At 42.5% G+C, this 19,134-nt stretch overlaps 1 protein-coding gene and 1 long non-coding RNA gene across 3 annotated transcripts in view; one reads left to right on the forward strand and one right to left on the reverse strand.

Moving 5' to 3' along the window:
- The first annotated feature begins 72 nt into the window (after positions 1–72).
- Positions 73–19,134, forward strand: part of ACVR1 (activin A receptor type 1) — an 84,739-nt gene continuing 65,677 nt past the window's right edge. Inside the window, exon 1 of one of the 2 annotated variants that reach the window (XM_077272922.1) lies at positions 73–508. The gene's annotated coding sequence lies outside the window, so the exon portion shown is untranslated. The remainder of the gene's footprint in view (positions 509–19,134) is intronic. The other variant, XM_077272923.1, reaches the window with a different exon arrangement.
- Positions 18,453–19,134, reverse strand: part of LOC143784536 (uncharacterized) — a 36,870-nt gene continuing 36,188 nt past the window's right edge. Inside the window, exon 3 of the long non-coding RNA XR_013217806.1 lies at positions 18,453–18,543. This is a non-coding gene — a long non-coding RNA (uncharacterized LOC143784536). The remainder of the gene's footprint in view (positions 18,544–19,134) is intronic.

Consider the following 19,134-nt stretch of genomic DNA (forward strand, 5'->3'; position numbering starts at 1 on the left):
CTCCCTGTCCTCCTCCTCCTCCCTGTCCTCCTCCTCCCTGTCCTCCTCCTCCAGCCCTCCCCTCCCTCCTCTGTGGAGGAAATGATGTGTAATGCCTGGTTAATTACAGCCCCAGACACCCATTGGAGCAGCCAGCCCCTTCCTCCTCGCTCAGACACACAGTCCCAGGCTCTGGCTGTTCGCACACAACTTTTGCCCGGTCCTTTCCCTGGGTCCTCAGTGTGGCTGTGTCTGCTCCCTGGAGAGTGGAGGGGTCGGGGGAGGCGGGGGTCTTCTCCTCGTCCTGGGTGCAGGGGGAGGTGTCCTGCCTGGAAGATGAGGCTTGCTGCTGCTGCTGCTGCTTCTGTTGCTGCTGCTGCAGGGGAAAGTCTCCTTCCCATCCGCTCTCACCGCTGTGATTGCTCAGCCCCATCTATGGCCGGTCTATGGGATTTCTAGGAGGACGGTGCTCCTGATTAGCTGCAGAACCGGCGACAACACCGAAAAGGCAACATTGTTGCAATCAGAGGTAAGAGATGACTCTGCGGTAAAGTGGAGGAAACCGACCTCCAGCACCGGCTGCAACATTGTATCCAGTGTGTATACACAATAGGAGGGGTCATCTGCAGAACTGTGTCCACTGAGGTTCTGCAGCAGCTGTGGGATGCATTGCACTGTATTTACCCAGCTGGGTGGAGTGTAAGTAGGATGGGCTTCTTTTTTTTAGAGTGGGGGGCTTCCAAAGCGGTTGGGTCACTTAGTGCAAACCCTGGTGGCCTCTTGTGACATGGTTAGGAGGTCTCTCCAAGTGGTGTCCATGTCTAGGTGGTCTCCTGCCTCCATATTAGTGGTCTCCTACCTTCACTGGTGTGAGGAAGCAAATAAGTAAATATTGAATATATAAATATGTAAACATTGAATACTTGTGCGCTCTAGTCACATATACTGTATACCTTTTTTTTAGCGGATTCTTGTAGCTTTTGATAGGGGGGCTTTCTAAGCTGTGGGGGTCATATGTTATCTGTTTGAGGCCTGGAATGCTTGCACTCAGTCTTTTACTGTTTACTACAGTTTAGTGATCTCCTGGGGTATTTGGTAGGCATTGTGTATATTAGAGAATGCCAGATCCTGTGACAGACATCTGTAGGGCCCTCAGGTGACGGTGCCATGGAATCTATATGGCCTGGGGTAGAAACAGACATTGCACATAGGCTCTAGCAATAAGCTAGTTGTTGGGGGGTGTTTGGACCACTATGTGTTTATTATGGGCCTTGGATAAAGTTTTATTTTCTGATGTTTTGGGGGTCTTGAGCTCCCTCCCCAGTGCTTGGGACTAGAGTGAGACCCTGCACATGGTATCTTGCAGCACAGCAAAAGCCCCAGCTAGCTGCAATACTATACAAACATATTGTGGGAAGAGAGCCAGCGTTCCTCAGGGAATGTCTTCGTCTGCTGCTTGCTATGTTTATCTGTGTGGGTGGATGGAGGTCTATGAACTACTAGGCAAATATATTTGTGTTGCTGTCTTTTTATTTAAAGAGCTGGAGAGGTGGGATAGGGAGGGTAGTAAGACTGGAGACAAACATCCATGAAATCTGATTCCTCCCAGACCTCATATATTATACTCTTCTAATGTCAGTCTACCCCCCATCTGTACAAGGCAGTAGGCCTGTCCCTGTCAGACACTGGGAACTTGCAGGGTCCCATTTGTACAAGTTTGATTGCTGCGATTGTGGGTCTTGTTTTTTTCTTTATAGCTGCAGCGGAGCCACAAATTCACTTAGTATTATCCATAATAGACTGCAGTCTAGGCCTACATTGCAATGTGTACCTCCCTTTGTAAGATTTGATATCTGCCCATTGACTATAAACCAGTGGATTTCCACCCGTTTATGGCCAACAAAACTGTTTGGGGCCAGAACGATCGTTTATGCAATTGTTCTATGCAGCGCGCATGCTTTCTGCAACACATTCTCTGTAAGAACGGTGCAATTTGCTGCTGACAATGGATGAATTACGCTGTCCTAAAGATTATCAGATGATTTATTATTATTATTATTATTATGCCATTTATTCCATGGCGCTTTACATGTGAGGATGGGTATACATAATAAACTATGAACTAGTGTTTTTTTTCTTGTTTGACAGCTGATTGGTGACCTGTATACATGTACAGTGTGTATAAATAGGCCTTAAACAATATTCATTATAAAGGGAGTCACACGGCCATATAACTGGGACGAGGACCGCGACACCGTGCACGAATTGTCTGTCTGCCCTCCAAACCCGAGCGTGACAGCTGCATAGAAATACATGATGTCGCGCTCCTGTCTGAACATTGCGTTGCGATCCTCGTCTGAGTTATACGGCCGTGTGACTCTCCCCTAATGGAGATATTCTTCCTTGAATACGTGTTCTTCATGGGGATATGTTCCCACATTGAGGCAATAAACAGCGGTGCAGAGTGTTCAAAGCTCTTTAGTAGGACCCTTCAAAAAGATCTCTCGTGAGACTGAGACCCTGATTCAAGCGATGTGTCACTTCCTTGGCTGCTTGTTGTAGTTTTCACAAAATCAGTTTTCTCAGCAGGACATTATCACTAGAGGACTAGTAATCCTCCATATTCATCTGCTCTGTGTAAACTCATCCCTATCACTGATTCACGGCTTTCTGCCTATACATGGTGCACACAGAAAGCTGCCAATCAGTGCTGCGGGAGGGGCTATATAGGACTCGGCATGCAGAGAACTGGCAAATCTGCAGCAGAAAAAAATCATTTTATCAAAGCTGCAGCAAGCAGTCCAGTAAGTGACACATTGCTGGAATCAGGCTCTCTGCCCCTACATCATGCATGTGTCTGGTGGGATAGCAAAAACCTGGTGACAGATTCCCTTTAAGGATATACGACTACTATGGGTGATATCAAGTATCAGAATGTTCCAATCTGAAACATGACATATGTTCCATAACCTGTGTTCAATTTTCTAGGAATCACAATGATCGAAATTAGATGGTGCGACTGAGCGCACACCTGAAATCCTTCCCAGCAATGGGTTAGTGATGAGGTTTGGCCGACCGGATGTGTTCATTTGTTGTGGCCATGGTGCGTTTTTCTATGGTTTTCTGACATTTTCAAAAGTGCAGCATTTTTACTGCTGTTTTGGAAAACGGCTGTAAGAAAATGCTTTGCGTGAATGTAAGCTTATCCTGTAACTCGGGGAGGAAATACCATTGGTGCAACTGCACAGGGCCCAAGTGGTAAGGAGGCTACTACCACCTCTTAAGCGGTAAGCTGGTCACAAATGCAAAGAAGGAGCCATCTACTGCTCTTGCACAGGAGCGCTCTTCTGTTTATGTCCACCACCGCTATAGATACAGTGAAGGAAATAAGTATTTGATCCCCTGCTGATTTTTGTGATTTGCCCACTGAAAAAGACATGAACAGTCTATAATTTTAAGGGTAGGTTAATTTTTAACATTGAGAGATAGAAAATCAAAGATAAAATCCAGAAAATCACATTGTATAAATAAGTACTGTATTTGATCCCTCTGGCAAACCATACTTAATACTTGGTGGTAAAACCCTTGTTGGCAAGCACAGCAGTCAGACAGTTTTCGTAGTTGATGAGGTTTGTGCACATGTCAGGAGGAATTTTGGTCCACTCCTCTTTCCAGCCTTAAGGTGACCATACACCTAATCTTGTCTTCATATGTCCATGATTCACGGACTCTCCCGGTCTGTGGGTTTCCTTACAGAATTGACAGCCTCATATTTGCCTCTGAGGCTGTCAAGTTGGGTTAGGGAGATCTGCGACATGTCTGTAAATCACGGTCAGCGCTCGGACCGTGAAACACGGATGTGTAAATATTGGCGTACGGCTATGTGCTCACATCGCCTTTTACAGGCGGATTCCGTTTGAAATCGGCTTGAAAAAGTACTGAGAATAAAAATGAACATGCGTCGTAATGTCGAAACCACTTGCAATCATTTTGAGCTTCTTTCATGCATTTCAGGCTTTGACAGCTGTCGAGTGACCTGACCGAGGTGTCTTTGATTTGGAAGTCGCTCACTAATTTCTATATAAAGTATATATATATATATATATATATATATATATATATAAAAAAATGCTGCAACAAAAATGACCCTAAAAAAAGATGTCAGATATGACGCTTTAGGAAAAGCGGAGTTCCTGTGTTTGGGAGAATTGGCCGAGATGGCGGTCAGCCAAAGTATCGTTTGGCCAACATCCATCTAATGTGTATGGCCGGCTTTAGGTGGCTTTTAGCTGCTCATTTGGCTGATGACTATTCCTTCCAACCTTCCCATACACATGTACAATTGGCTCAGCTTGTGCTCTTTGTAGGGAGAGAAGTGACTGCCAAACCTCTCTGGATCACCTAAAATCCTACGTTCCCGATATGTATCTCTCTGAACATGAATTTGGGAAGAGTTTGTAGACCCCTAATACACAGTAGATGGTCTGCTCGTCCTGCTAAAATGAGTTGATTTACCTTTTCGTTTAATAATGGGTTCACATTTTTGTTTAGCCACATGTTAGAGGCTCCATCAAGGGTTCCCTCCAAATTCTGTTTTTTAGTGTTTCAGACAGAAGTGCCGATGGACCCACAAACGAATGGCATGAACCAAATGTAAGCCCTGGCTGCTGAAGACTTGTAAATGTCTTGATTTGATATCCAGGAGGGCACGGAGGGGTTAAATCAATTAATGTATCTACTAATAAGGGTTTGAAGACCACTTTGCAGCTGGCTGTTTGACAGAGCTCCCCCCTTCCCTGTATCCTCTGATGATGAGCTTTAGACATTTACATTTTAATTACTCTTGCAGCCATTTTCTGTGGATGAGCCTGTCCTTTTGGAAGCAGATTGGTTTCCCATGATAGGTGCTCAGCTCAGAGGTGATCAGTGTGCAAAATATTTCTTTGTCATGCAGAATGGGCTGTGAACGTGATTTGCACTTTCCTGTTGATTTGAGCTCAGACATGCTGGAGATAAGCGCAGCACAATAGACAGTGTGTCTGGGTCTCTTCACTTCTCCTTTGAAGTCACCCACCGCTAACTGGTCTGAAACCAGGGCATTAATTGATTTCAGATAAAGTTTTGGCTCATGCTGTGCATTGTGAAGTTGAGAATGCAGCTATTGGAAGGTCACAGCACAGACAACCTTTATATTATATATATATTATATATATATATATATATATATATATATATATATATATATATATACATTCTTCTACATAGACAAAATATCGCTGTACAGAAAAATCTGTGTGCCAGTCAGATGTGTGTTCTTGTTGTGGTGTGTTTTTTTGTTTTTTTTTATGAGACTCGCCTATATATTTCAATGCGCGTGCAATTGCGGTAATAAAAAAAATAAAAAAACCACAAAAATGGATCCAATGCAAATGTTAGACTTTTTGGCTTTCAATATTTTTTTTTTCTAATTATTGATGTATAAAAACAGACGTGGTATGGTTTTCAAAAAATGAGCATGTGGATGAAAAATTGACTGTTTTTTATGTGGGCTTAACCTTACGGGAAGGGAGTGTAGTCTTTCCTGTTCATTTTTATCCGAAAGGACAGGTTTCGGTGGAAGGGTGTCTATAAATGTCACGTCTTCTAAAAAGCAGGTGTCTGAAAAGTCCTACAGAAGTTGGTGACCTAAATGGGATAAGAACCCTCGGGCCCCAGGGTTGGTGGTGGGAGGAGGGCGGGCATTTTGTGCTGCTGCTAAAAAGTCCATCAGCTAAGTGTTGGTTTGACCCTTGCACTGGCGGCCTCCACAGTTCAGTTAGTTATCTACCACTAGTAGTTTTCCCACCAGTAGATGAGTGTATATATCTGTTTTGGCTAGGCAGATGCACCACTCTCTAGTTTTGGATAGTTGACGTTATGGGATCTATCTGTAAGGCCCGACCATTCCTATAAGTGTGGTCATGCCCCAAGGAATGCATACATGTTGGTAATGGGACAGCAAAGTGCTAAAACCTTATATCTAAACTGGTCCCATCTACATGGGCTAAATAGCTCGTCAGATGGGGGGTCTATGGCATATTGATGAACCAAACTAGGTAAACGCATGCACAACGCAGCGTTTTGTGACGCATGCGTCCACTTTGCATGGTTTTGGGCGCAGAAAAAACTGCAACTTGCTGCGTCCTCTGCGCCCTGACGCATGCACCACAGTGACGCATGCGTCACAAAACGCAAGTGCAACGCATGTCCATGCGCCACCATGTTAAATATAGGGGCGCATGACGCATGCGGCGGCGCTGCAGCGCCCGACGCTGCGGCGCAGAACGCAAATGTGAACGTAGCCTAAGTATGTATACCCCCCCCCCCCCAACCAGCCCCACCATCCAGTTTGGGGACTTCAGTCTTTGTATGCAGTGACAAACTGCTGCCCAGCACTTCATTTGTTTGCCATTTTATTCCATGGTCTGATCGTCTGTCCAGTGATTGTGGCATGTTTCTGGCTTCCCTTATATGAGGGCTTCATTCACAGGTCCTTGTTGAGGTGATGTTATGGTTTCTCCATTAACCGTCCTTTGTGGCACTTCATCTCAGAAATACCTTTTAGCGCTCTGGGAAAAAAAGGCAGTAAAAAATGGATTCATTCCACAACAGGAAAAGATGTGTGAACCCACTCGGCTCATAAAAGTGCACAGAAAGCTCCAGGATTTCTACATCAGAACATGTCAGCCTTCTGGAAAAGTGCCTGGAAAGTATTACAAATGGAGATTTGTGTCCCCCTTCTCCTCCATTTATAAGGTAGGAGAGGAGCTGGAGGTGTTTGAAGTGCAGCATTCCTGCACTAATGTCTTGGCTTATGGTCTAGTGTATGAGGAGGAGACCAAGATGATTTTTCAATCCTTTCGTCTTGGCTAAGATATTAAAGATAACTTGTTACATGACTAAAAAAGAAAGAAATTCTTCATCCATCCATTTTTTTTTTATGTCCAGTAATGATTCGTTAGAACGGATCCAGCAGCAATCCATTGGGAAAAGTTCTGCAGACACAACTTTTTACTCCATTTTAAAATAACTGATCTCTGCTGGATCCGTTTTTTTTTTTAACAGTCTATAGAATCCAGACCAATTAATTAGCCTCTGTTTTTCTTTCATTTGTATCAGATCCGTTTTTTTGCTAACTGGATCTAATTGGTTTGTCTCTGTAATATCAATGGACTAGAGGGGCGATCCGTCCAGCTTTAGGGCAGGTTCATATGCGAGTATTTTCGGTTCAAGAGCTATCCGACAAAACATCAGATCGCACCTGGACCAATGTTATTCTATTGGGCCTTGCACAACCGGTCCAAGAAAAAAATTAGTTGCATGTCCGAGTTTAATCCAATATTCAGATTACACTAGGCCATGCAAGTCAATAAATCTGTGGAAATCATCAGACTGCACTTGGATGACATCCGTGTGCAGTCCAAAAATCCACAGACTGATAGTATGATGAAGATGGAGTAATATTTTCTCTTTATTTGAGAAAATCAGATCACACGCTTATGAGCATGTCCACCTATGGCCGCCTCCACCTGTCCTTAGTATGGGACTGTTGAAAATGGCTAAACTTGTTGGACCATCACTCCATTCAAACCGTGAACTTCAGAGCCCTGTTCTTCAGATCGGTGGGGTATCTAGCGATCGCCAAGGCGTCTCCTATCCTGTGGGTTACTGTGTAACCCCTCATTTCAATCATAGTAAAGTACTGGGGTCATGGCCGCTCACATCTTGACCCAGGTATATTATCAGGCTGAGTGAGATGTTTGTTTTTTGCAGAGGAATTTTAAAGTTTTCAGGACGGCTTATTAATATAGTCTAAACAAAACTACATGGAATGCGCACAGTTTTTTTTTTTTTTTCCAGAATGAAAATGGCCCCAAGCTAATCTGCCTTTGGTCGCATAGTTTCATCTGTAAATTTAAAGACTATCCATTGTAATTTTTATATCTTAAACCAATAGAACACAAATTGCATGGACATCTGCATGAGACCTTACACTTGAACTTTTAAAGTTGTACCTACTGTAGTGCGAACCAATCCTAACACACTCAACCTTCACTTCATTGACCCAAAAAGTCCATTTAGTTACCTCTTCCTTCTCTTGGACCGTTGTCTAAGTCTATGCTGTAATTGAGAAGCTACCCCGTCTGCATTCAGAAACCAGTTGAGGCAAGACCCTTTATCAGGAGGCAGCTTAAATGGCGGGAATTGGGAACATATAAGCCCTGGTTGTTGTCCCATGGATTGATGGGGTAGTAAGTGATACATAAAACAGATAAACATTTACTATGCTCATATATGGGAATGGGCGACCTTACAATCTGTCTACACTGCTTCCATACATTGTGATGGTGAAGTAGGAGGAATAATTAAAAATTGTCTGCTAAATACAAGTATAGTCGATAACAAAATATGAAATACAAATCCAGGAATCGCTCAGAACTGCCCAATCTCCAAATACGACAGTCCTGACTTTGTGCTACATTGAGGTCGTGTTTATTTGTATCCAAATTGCTTTGTGCAAATATTTATTTAGTTTGTTTTTTTTTTTTTTCCTTCCTAAACTCTGCTTGGGGGGGATGGAGGTAATTGCTGTCATATGATGCTTAGAATGCAAGAAATCTCCGACTGGAAAGTGGAATTAGATGCTATAATATCTGCAGTGGTTTCTTAGAATGTCTGGCTTGTGTCAGGATATGAAGACGGTTTCCAAATCAAATGGCAGGTTAGGCTGATTAAAAGAAATGCGGTCTTGCAGGGTTTTTTTTCTTATAAAGGGGAGCTGGAGAGGGGTAGCAAAGTCATTTTTCCAATAAATATATTTTTTTTACTTTGAGCAATGTGCATACAATAATTTTTTTATTTTTTAGAATATATGATGGTTTGTTTAATCTTGTGGAATTATAGAGGCACAGGGGGAGTTGCTTATTGCATGCCAGTAACTGTTATTTGTCGGCTTGGTTTCTGAACTAAGAAATTACAATTTACATGCGATTGTAGTCATCTCGGACCTTTCCTGTAGAGTCAGTTTAGCATATAGAATATATCCATCACTCTTCACTATGCACACTTTTTTATTATTTTTACAACTGTAAAGTTGAAAACCATCTGGCTTTTTTGCGAGGTATCCTGTGTATGGCTACTTGCCCACTTATAGAATCGCTCCCTTCAAAATTATCCTCTCAATATATTGCTATCATCATATTATACAGCACTGTGTACTTACAATTGCTCATTTTGCCTTTCGACCCTGATGTTTCTTCTCTTTTTCCATTAGGTCTATGACATCACATTATTAGAGACTCACCAGCTGAATCCTTCTAAGCTCTGTGTAGAAACAGGAGGTCAATTATTCATGCAAGTGTTATCATTAGAACTACAATTCTACTTCACTGCAAAGTCCCTGGCAAGGGGGAGAAGAGCGGAGAAGCTGGGTCAGAAGTTGAAGACTGTTCTGATTCATGCTGATAAAATTGATCTCCTGTTTCTACAAAGAGCTTAGAAGGATTCAGCTAGTCAGTTTTTAATCCCATAATGTCATAATCTAATAGAAAAGAGAAGAATTAACTGGGTAGAAAGGCAAAATGAGCAATTGTAAGTACACAGTGCAATGTAATTGCAATATATGAAGAGGATATAAACTTTGATTGGAGTGCTCCTTTAAAGAGAACCTGTCAACAGAAAAAAAGACACTATTAACTTGCAGATATCGAGTCAATCTGGAGATTAATGGCGTTATTATGCTGGCCGCTGAACGCTGCGGGGAGAAAATGAGCTTTATTCTTCCCAGCAGTGTTCCCGCTTCAGTCACAGGGGCGGATTTGGTCACCGCTCTGAGAATACAGAGAGGCATCTGTAAACCCGTCCCCGCCACTGACTAACCCTCCCTCTACATTGGGGTTCAGCTGTCAGTCAGTGTCGGGGGGGGAGGGGGGGGGGTGCAGATACAGCCGCCGGTGACCTGAAACCAGAACGCTACGGAGAGAAAACTAACTCGCTAACTTTATTCTCCCGGCACTGTAAACTAAGTGCGGCCTCCAGCCAGCACTATAACGCCATTAACCAGCAGATAGACCCCATATCTGCAGGTTATCAGCATTTTTTTTTTCTTTTTTCCCTTTAATTGTTTTTAGGAGATTTTGTTGCAAAAACTCTTTAAATCCTTCGCCAAAATAATGCAAAACTCAAAAACTTGGAGCAACGCAACTCTTGTGTGCACATAGCCAGTAAATGATACAAGAGGTTAGTCATCTGCTTTTTCTATCATATGTGTATGACCATTGACAAAACACATTTCCCTACTGGTGACATCAAAAAGTCAAACTAAACACAGTAGATAAGTAGCCGCTAGCTGGCGTTCGTTTTTTGACATGATCACAATTTACCGAAAAAAAAAAAACCAACTAGTTTTTAGTAAAACCAAATGTGGCCGTAACGTGTGAATGCAGCTTTAGTCTTTTCGTTACCATTTTATGTGCCCGTTTTATTTTTTATTTTGTTTATAAACTTTTTTTTTTTTTCTCCCTGGATATTTAATTTCTAATGTGATTTGAGTTACTGTCCTCCGGTCTGTGTCTGTACACGTGGACGGCCAATATGAAATTGCTTATTAATTTGCCTGGCGTTCAGGCTGATGGCCACGGATGGAGTTGTCTAGACAGAAGTAGCCGTCGGTGATTACGCGCTCGCCGTGTTTGCTCAGGTGAATTTTACAGTGTAATTATTTGCTCATATGGGAGGTGGACTATCGGAAGGCCATGGTTTCAGCTTGCTTTTATCTGACGGTGTCTGGGTGAGCTTTTCCTTCTATTGATTCTCATGATCTGTGGTGTATGATAAAAAGCTTTCTTCAATGACACCAGAGACAGCTGTCTATCTCACCAGAACATATCCGTGCCTGGTTAATGGCGCCAGCATCCTCATCCTCCCTCCTTTCCTCTTCTTTCTCAATCTGTGTTACAAGAACTCAATAATATTTGTTTAAAGCAGAAAGAGCGACTAATTGTTATAATATCTTGTAGCAAAAACTCCAGTTGACTGTTTGGTTTTTTTTGTTTGGTTTTTTTAATGTTTCATATTCCTGCGATTTTTTTAGATACACTTTTCTATGAGCAGTGCTGTAATTTAAGGGAAATAAAAAATAAATTTATTTTTTTAAACACAATTTACAACTCAGGAAATCATTGTTACTTCAATTATGTCCTGTGGGTACGATCCCCTGGGGCACATGCACTGCAGATTTTCTGCCCGGAATATCCACACTGGCACTATTGATGTCAATTTATGCTGCGGCTGTAATGACGGATTTTATTATTTGCAGAGCGTGAAGTGTGCGTCCTATCGGCACCATTTCTGCACCAAAATCCGTGCAGTTTTCCTGCATTATTATTATGGGAAGCGCACGCAGGACACTTTTAAAGTCGCTCCAGGAATATCCTGCAGTTTCAAAGTTGTCTGTCCACAATTCCCGGGAATTCCCGTAAATGGATTAATTAGGCAGGGTATAGCCAGATCTGCATTTTCAGGTTTGGTCTATGTTTACGTGGGATGAAAATACATATAGATTTATACACGCAAAGTACTGACCATGTGGATTAAATTTGAACAAATCTCATCCACGTGCTACAGAAAGCAAATCCACAGCACATTAATTTGTGTACGATTTTACCCCTCTAAATATAGAGAGCTGATACCATCTGCAGTGGATTTAGCAGGATATTTCCACGTGGCTCTCTAGTTCCGTGTGGGTGTAACCTAATAATTGGTCTAAAGTTGGCCATATTCAACATTAGATGAACGTTCATCCATCCTGTATCTCTCCCTATTTGCACCCAACCCTCTAGAAAGCTGATACCAGACTGCCCTGGAAACAATTGATCTGCCTTAAAAAAATAAAAAAAAAATCGGGCTGTAGAAATTCCAACCGCTGGACCCTTCTGTCCAGAGAATTGGAAGGTCCTGATAAACATCAGATGCCAAAATTGGGTTTGGCCGTCTTTGATATAATGTGTATGAGAACCTTACTATATATCTGTCTTTTTACTGACATGCCCTATAGATTCTGTCACCAATGGGGTGGCATTATATAGGAGTTTTTCACATGAGAGATATATATATATATATATATATAATATATAATAATTTTTTTTTTTTTTTTTTTTTTTTTTTAAATGGCTATCTGTACATGAAAAGTGCAGTTGGTACTGCTTTTCTAAACTGTTGAGAAAATGTTACGCGCACGTATAACATCCCCAGTGAGGCCAAAAGGACACTCTTTTGGCCTCTTCTTGGTGAATGGAGCTTTTTGGAAATGTTAATGTGTGTGTTGGGAGTCAAGTTTAGTTCATGTTTTGTTTTTTTTTCCCTCTCCATTTTTGCTGAACATACTTTGTTATAGACTGGTGGATCATACATTTTGTATCCATCTGCTCTTTCTTTACTTAATTTAGCTTTTTTTGTTTTTTCTTTTCATTCAGGATTCACATTTGTTTATGGAAATTGTAGCCTCGGTGTAGATAAGAGTAGAGTCAGCAGGGCTGGCTCTTCTTGGCGAAGAAACGCCAATAAAAACATCTAGTGACACTCGCTGGCCTTTAGAACGATATAGTATACATTAGATATCTCAGTTTGTGCCACTGATGGGGGGGCTGCAGGAGGCAGCAAGAAACCTACAGAAAAGGGACTAGAATTGAGTAGCGAAATTAATCAACATTCATTTTAATGGCTCATGCACATTGAGATATACAAAATCACAGCGCGCCAGAGTTGGATCTCATTATTGGATTGTGCTCAGCCATGTTAGTCGATGAGTCCGTGAAGAAGCTCGGACTGCACTCAGATGACATCCATGAGGTCCATGAGGTAGGTAGTTCCTTGATGGGTTTCCAAACCCCGATTCCCTTTACTGATAGATCTCTTCCTATGTGTGCATATAGGGAAAGATCTGTTAGATTGGGGCATGGTGAAGCCGCTGCGGACTTGATTCTTGGACTACTCCTCTGAGATACTTCTTCTATCTCAGCTGGAGTCTGCTTTCTCTGAAATAATGCTGCATTTTAGAATAAAACCTACACAGACTCTGCACTACACCTGTTATACATCTGCCACATGGCCTTTAATACCTGTGTAAATGGAGGCTATATGATGGCTATGTAGGGAGTGCCACCACCGAAGACATAGGTGGCGGCACCATGTGTGAAGGGCGAGGAGCCTCCATGCCTCGATTTTTCACATAATACAGCGTAGAATAATATTCGGTGCCCAGTGAGAGTTTCTTTTCCTGCCTTGAGTTGTTGAATGCAGTATCCGAACAAGTTCCTATTTTGAAGTCCAGCACAGCTGTCTCCTGGAAGTGGAAAGTTAATATTTGGAGTATATAAACCACAGAGGCTACCGAGCTATCTATGTCCCATCCGTTTGTGTGTTGCTACAAATATCCCCATTTTTAGACTTGCAGAATTGCAGCGGCTTCTGGTGCCGGCAGCCTCCAGCCTCTTGTATCCATGTTTTTTGGCCCATTTTATTTAAATGAGCAGCTGTGCATTTGTTCCCTCGCCAAGGCGTGATTACTTTTTTGATTCTGCTTCAACAAAACTCTCAAGAAAAACATGTAACACGCTGAGTAATAGTTTTTGTTTTTTTCCTATTGAATGTATTTCAGATATCTTGGGGTGAGAGGCACTCGTAGATTTGGAGAATAGAATTGTACACTGTACTGTGCCAGGGGATCGTGAAAATGTCGGGGTCCTGCCATTTGAGCATTTCTAACAATTCTTTTTCTACAGTCCTTTTTTATGACTAGGGTATTGAACAGTGTCTATGGCATTAATAAATAAAGCCTGACGCTGAGGAACGATGGAAATAAGTGGCCACAGCAGCCTTTATTGATTTAAGTTTTGTTTATATTAATATTTTAATCATCATTTCTTTCCTGGAAGGCTCACCAAACCATGGGTAGACAAACTGCAACGCTTCCCAGTCTCACCGCTCCAGCTCAAGGTTGACACGTTTTCATAGTACTACCCACAAAACAATTTCTCTTGAACTAACAAAACCTACTGATTAAGGGTCACCATAACTCCAATGTCTCCAAACCCCAATTAACCAAGTCCTTGCCTGACCTTCTCGCCTCCAGCTGCCATGACAATGTAAGGGTTAATCAGTTTACTGTACTGTTGGAAATTTTGTGATGTAATTTATGATCTGGCCTGTAAAGGGCAGAGGATAGAGGCCAGACTTGGTGCGCGGGGCATTTATTCGGTTGGGAGGAGTCGAATGGTGGAAGTGAAGCTGTGGATCATTGGAGAAAGTCTGGATCTGTTGTTGGTGAATCTGGGACGTGTTGTTCGGCCTGACGTGAGCTGACTCAGTGATGACTATGTAGTACACAGCATCTTGGGCTAGGCCACGTTATGCCTTATCTCTAAAGACTTGGGTAAGCCCTGTGTTGGAGAGATCGGCATTCCCCAAGAGCTTCAAGACGTCGTTTCTGATTTATTGGGACTCAGCCCAACAATAACCCTTCTACTTCAGTTTCAGGATGTATCTGTACCATCTTGCATCTTGATATATATGCATATATAAATAGCTTTATAAAGGTCCAGTTAGTTAGGAGAAAAGGCCACTTCTGTAAGAGACACTTTCGAGAACTGCTTCGAGTGGGCGATTACTAAAGTTCTGGCACAACACTGCCGTTTTATTGATTTATGCATAGAAAGGGTTAATCGTGTTGGTTGCTTGCATATAATTGTTAATTTTGTTTGTTCCTGCGTATGCTCTTAGTCGGTGTTAGAGTAACTGATGCCATTGTATTTTGTTACTTATACATTGCTTGCCTACTAGTGATGAGCGAATGTACTCGTTGCTCGGGTGATCTTGAAATATTTTAGTGTTCGGAGATTTAGTTTTCATCACGGCAGCTGAATGATTTAAAGCTACTAGCCAGCCTGAGTACATGTGGGGGTTGCCTGGTTGCTAGGGAATCCCCACATGTAATCAAGCTGGCTAGTAGCTGTAAATCATTCAGCTGCAGCGATGAAAACTAAATCTCCGAGCAGTCATAAATACTCGGAGACCACCCGAGCATGCTCAGGAAAACCCGAGCAACGAGTACACTCGCTCATCACTATTACCTACCATCCTTCCTTTTTGTTTTATAAACTAATCTTTGTGCGTATCTGCTGAATGTTGCAGTACCCCTCGTCCTCTGGCCGTCGGTCATTCTTGTTTCAACAAGGCCAACAAAATAAAGGAATCCCGCACACCACCACCAAAGTTTGGTTGTTGACCACCAGCATAAAATAAGGGCGGGTGGGAGGGATGTTCACTGGACCTTTATACTGGATAGAAGCAGTTGGTCCACGGGTCCTCCTCTTCTTATAAGGTACCTAAGATGCCCTTCCCCTTGCAACCAACTTTGCTGCAATACCATACACATTTTGTTTTGGTAACAATGCAGTCATGTCTTCCTAATTCTTTATAATTTAACGGTTGTCTTAGGGGTCTTGCACGTTAATCGGACAAGTGCTATCTGTGGTTTTGACGGATAGCTCTCACCCCCATGTTATTCTATGGGGCTGTCCACAGTTGGTCCAAGGAAAAAATCACATCAGGCACTGTGATTTTATATTATATGTGTATATGTACGGTATGTACGAGTCTCCCACCATGGTCTGTGGTTCCTCTACCCGTCATGTGATGGTTGACTAACTCTCTCTTCACACTGGAGGACTTTGGACAACCGTTCTTGTGATCAGTGGGAGTTCCAGCGATCATGCGTTCATCACTTGTCCTGTGGCTAGCAGATAAATGTCATGGCCTCAAAGTCTAAAGTAAATCATGATCGTGCATGCTCTTAACGAGAGAATGTTGTCATACGGTGAGAAGTCGCAAGGCAGTTTTTAGTTTTTGAAGGACACTGAAGTTGTGAGACATTGTTGATACACCACTTTTTTTCCTCTGGAAAGTGCTATTCACAATTTCGCCGTTAAGCCCTTAAAGGGAATCTGTCACCAGGTTTTTGCTACCTCTTCTGAGAGCAGCCTGATGTAGGCAAATGTAAGCTGAACACATCGATTTATTAGTTAGATTACTGGGTGCAGCCGTTCTGACATAATCAGAGCTTTTAGATTTAGAATGAAGCAGAGCTGAGGAAGCTAGCCCCGCCCACACCAGGCTCTACATGTACAAAGTCCATAGACAGTGTGCTGCTTATCACAGGAAAGGGCGTTTCCAGACTAGTCTGGCAATGTTAATCTCTTAGTGATAAATCCTTCACAGTTAGTAAACTACAGCATGCGCTTTGACAAGTGACACATCCCTGAATTCTGTGTTTCAGCCTCTATCTCCTGCTGTCTTCGGATTACATCGTAAAAGCCTTCTGACACATTCCCGTTAAGACACTTAAAGCAAAAAAAACCCCAAAACATTTAGTCACTGAAACATGCCAACCTAAGTTCCTGTAAGACACTTGAAATATCAAATTTTTGAGTCAGAATGCCCATTGATTGTCAGAGTATAACCCAAAATGTCCAGATTGTGAGGGTACCGTCGCGGCCGAAGAGACATTCATGCACTTTGCTGTCACCTTCCATTCTGTGAGTGCAACGTGAAAACCTTCCCTGCTATATATAGACAGCGACATCTTCTAATTTAGACCTGGCCATAACTCTTGTGTTCTTGCTGGTGTGTCTACAGATTGTGAAACAGGACAACACATATCTAGTCGCTAGGAAATGGTTTAATGACAACTCAGGTGCCATGCATGACTAGACACATTGATCCCAGCTCATGTCAAAGACAACAAGGAATAGACGAAAGCCCCAAGATACAGTCAGGCTTGATATGACCTGAATTATGGGTCCACAGTCTCTGGGTAATAGCCTGTAGGGTTAAAGGGAAATGGCCGTTACTTACATACCGCAGTTTGCATCTACCGAATAACACTGTTACATAATGTATTGAAGGGATCTATCACCACGAGAAGAGGCTTGTTGGTAAAGGAATTGTCTTGTGTGCTACATTGTGGATTTTCTGGTTTGACTTCAGAAATAACATCCTAGATATGCAGATTATTCACATTAACTGATAATCCAATAAGGGAAGAGTGAGATGGCCGTATAACTCGGACGAGAATCGCAACGCTCAGACTCACCTGCGGCTTTCTCAACCTGAACGAGACGTCAGGATAGAAATATATGCTGTCTCCCTATGGTCGGATGAGCCGCCAGCCAGTCCGAGAATTTCTCTTCCCGTCTGAGTTATATGGCCATCTGGCTCTTCCCTAAAACTACAAAATATTCTGGATACCTTTTACTATATGAAAGGGTTGTCCCAACTCCAGAACCGAGCTCTTTAATGACCCCTTGAGAAAGCATTCGGCGCAACGTAATTCAGAGTGGAGGATCCACGTCTTGATAGGTCCGGTTATGTTTGTGGTATATATACATTAAAGGGAATCTGTCAGCTGTTTTTGCTATTTAATCTGAGAGCAGAATAATCTAGCGCAAGATGGCCTGATTCTGAGGATGTCACTTATTAGGCCGTGTGCTGTATTTACAATGCAATCAGTGTTTGACTAGGTCTCACGTGCACAGCAGTCAGGCTAATCTGTGTAACCCCGCCCCTACTATTGATGGCCAGCTTAGTGGCTATGTACACAGGAAGCAGCCAATTGGTGGTGTGGGCGGGGTTATACACAGCTTGGCATTCTGGGTACCGCTACATCTACAGCAGAGAAAACGTATAATATCACAACTGAACCAAGCAGCCATGTAAGTTGAATAAAGGTCTCTGCCCCTACATCATGCTGCCCTCAGATTACATAACAAAAACCTGCTTACAGATTACTGCGCGGCTGCCCTGCTTGTGATTCCCAGCCCCGCAGTGACTTATGATTTATTCACATTGCGGGGTTGGGAATCACAGGCAGGGCGGCCGCGCAGGCGCAGTCAGCTGGGCTGCATATGAGGAAAGACGGGCAGCGCTCACTGCGCCTGCACCAGGCAGGGGAAAAGAGCGCAGGTGCCGGCTATTTTCAAAACAGCGAGGAGGAGACGGCGCCCGGTGCCAAGAAGATGTGAGTGACAGCTGTGTGGCGTCTGCAGCAGGGGGGAAACGCCGGCCCACTTGACTGAAGACAGGTATTTCTGACAAATTAAAAAACGGATTATTTCTCTAGTTACAGCACCCAGAACTAAAAGAGCCACCTTGTCAGAATGCAGCATTACGGCTGCACAAGGTGGCTCTTTTAGTTTGAAACGACTGGTGGGGGGGGTGACAGGTTCCCTCTAATACTATTTATTGTTTTACTTTTGATATCACTGGGCTCTTGTATTGTATATTTGAGGCTCATTACCTTATATCTTTTATATTACACCTAGACCTCTTTTTTTTTTTTTTTACTACTACTATATAGTGATTTTCTATGTAACGCTTACCACAATATCATATGCTGTGCACACTTGCCCCATGGTGCGGCCTCAAGTCTGATGGAATCTTCTTGTCTTTTTGTGTCTTTATGATTTGTACCTTATTTTCATAAAAAAAAAAAAAATAGATTTAATATTGAGTGGTTAACTGTTATGTTTTGGGTTTTTGTTGTTTAATGTATCCACTCGCTATACATATCATTGTTAATTGTGTTTCTTTTTGGAGGTTATGAATGTGGATAATTGGCCTAAAGCTAAATATTCTGGATATCTTTACCACGCGAAATGACAGCACCCTTCTGATTATTCCGGTCATGTGCAGAGCCATAAGACCACTTACAAATTACAGCTACAAATGAGCGTCAGTTTTTTTTTTTGTTGGGTGATTGCTGGCCTGTTAAAATTTGCCAATTTTCGGGAAAAGAGGGGGGTTCTAGGAGTCCTTGATATCCGACCTATGAAAATTGGCCTTGAAGCTAATGGGATTGTACAGGAATAAAAGAAAAAAATTGCTAATTTTTCTTGCAGAAATGGCATCGCACGTGTAAACCGGTTGTGAGAGGTGTAACAGAATGGCCTCATTTACTTTTAATAGCGCTAAGCTGCAGTACCAGATACAACCTATAGACCGATGTGGCGCTGTTTCCAGAAAAAGGCAGCCATGTTTTTTATTATAGTGCAAATAGTCTAA

This window comes from Ranitomeya variabilis, chromosome 7 (genome assembly GCF_051348905.1).
Source record: "Ranitomeya variabilis isolate aRanVar5 chromosome 7, aRanVar5.hap1, whole genome shotgun sequence".
Lineage (NCBI taxonomy): Eukaryota > Metazoa > Chordata > Amphibia > Anura > Dendrobatidae > Ranitomeya > Ranitomeya variabilis.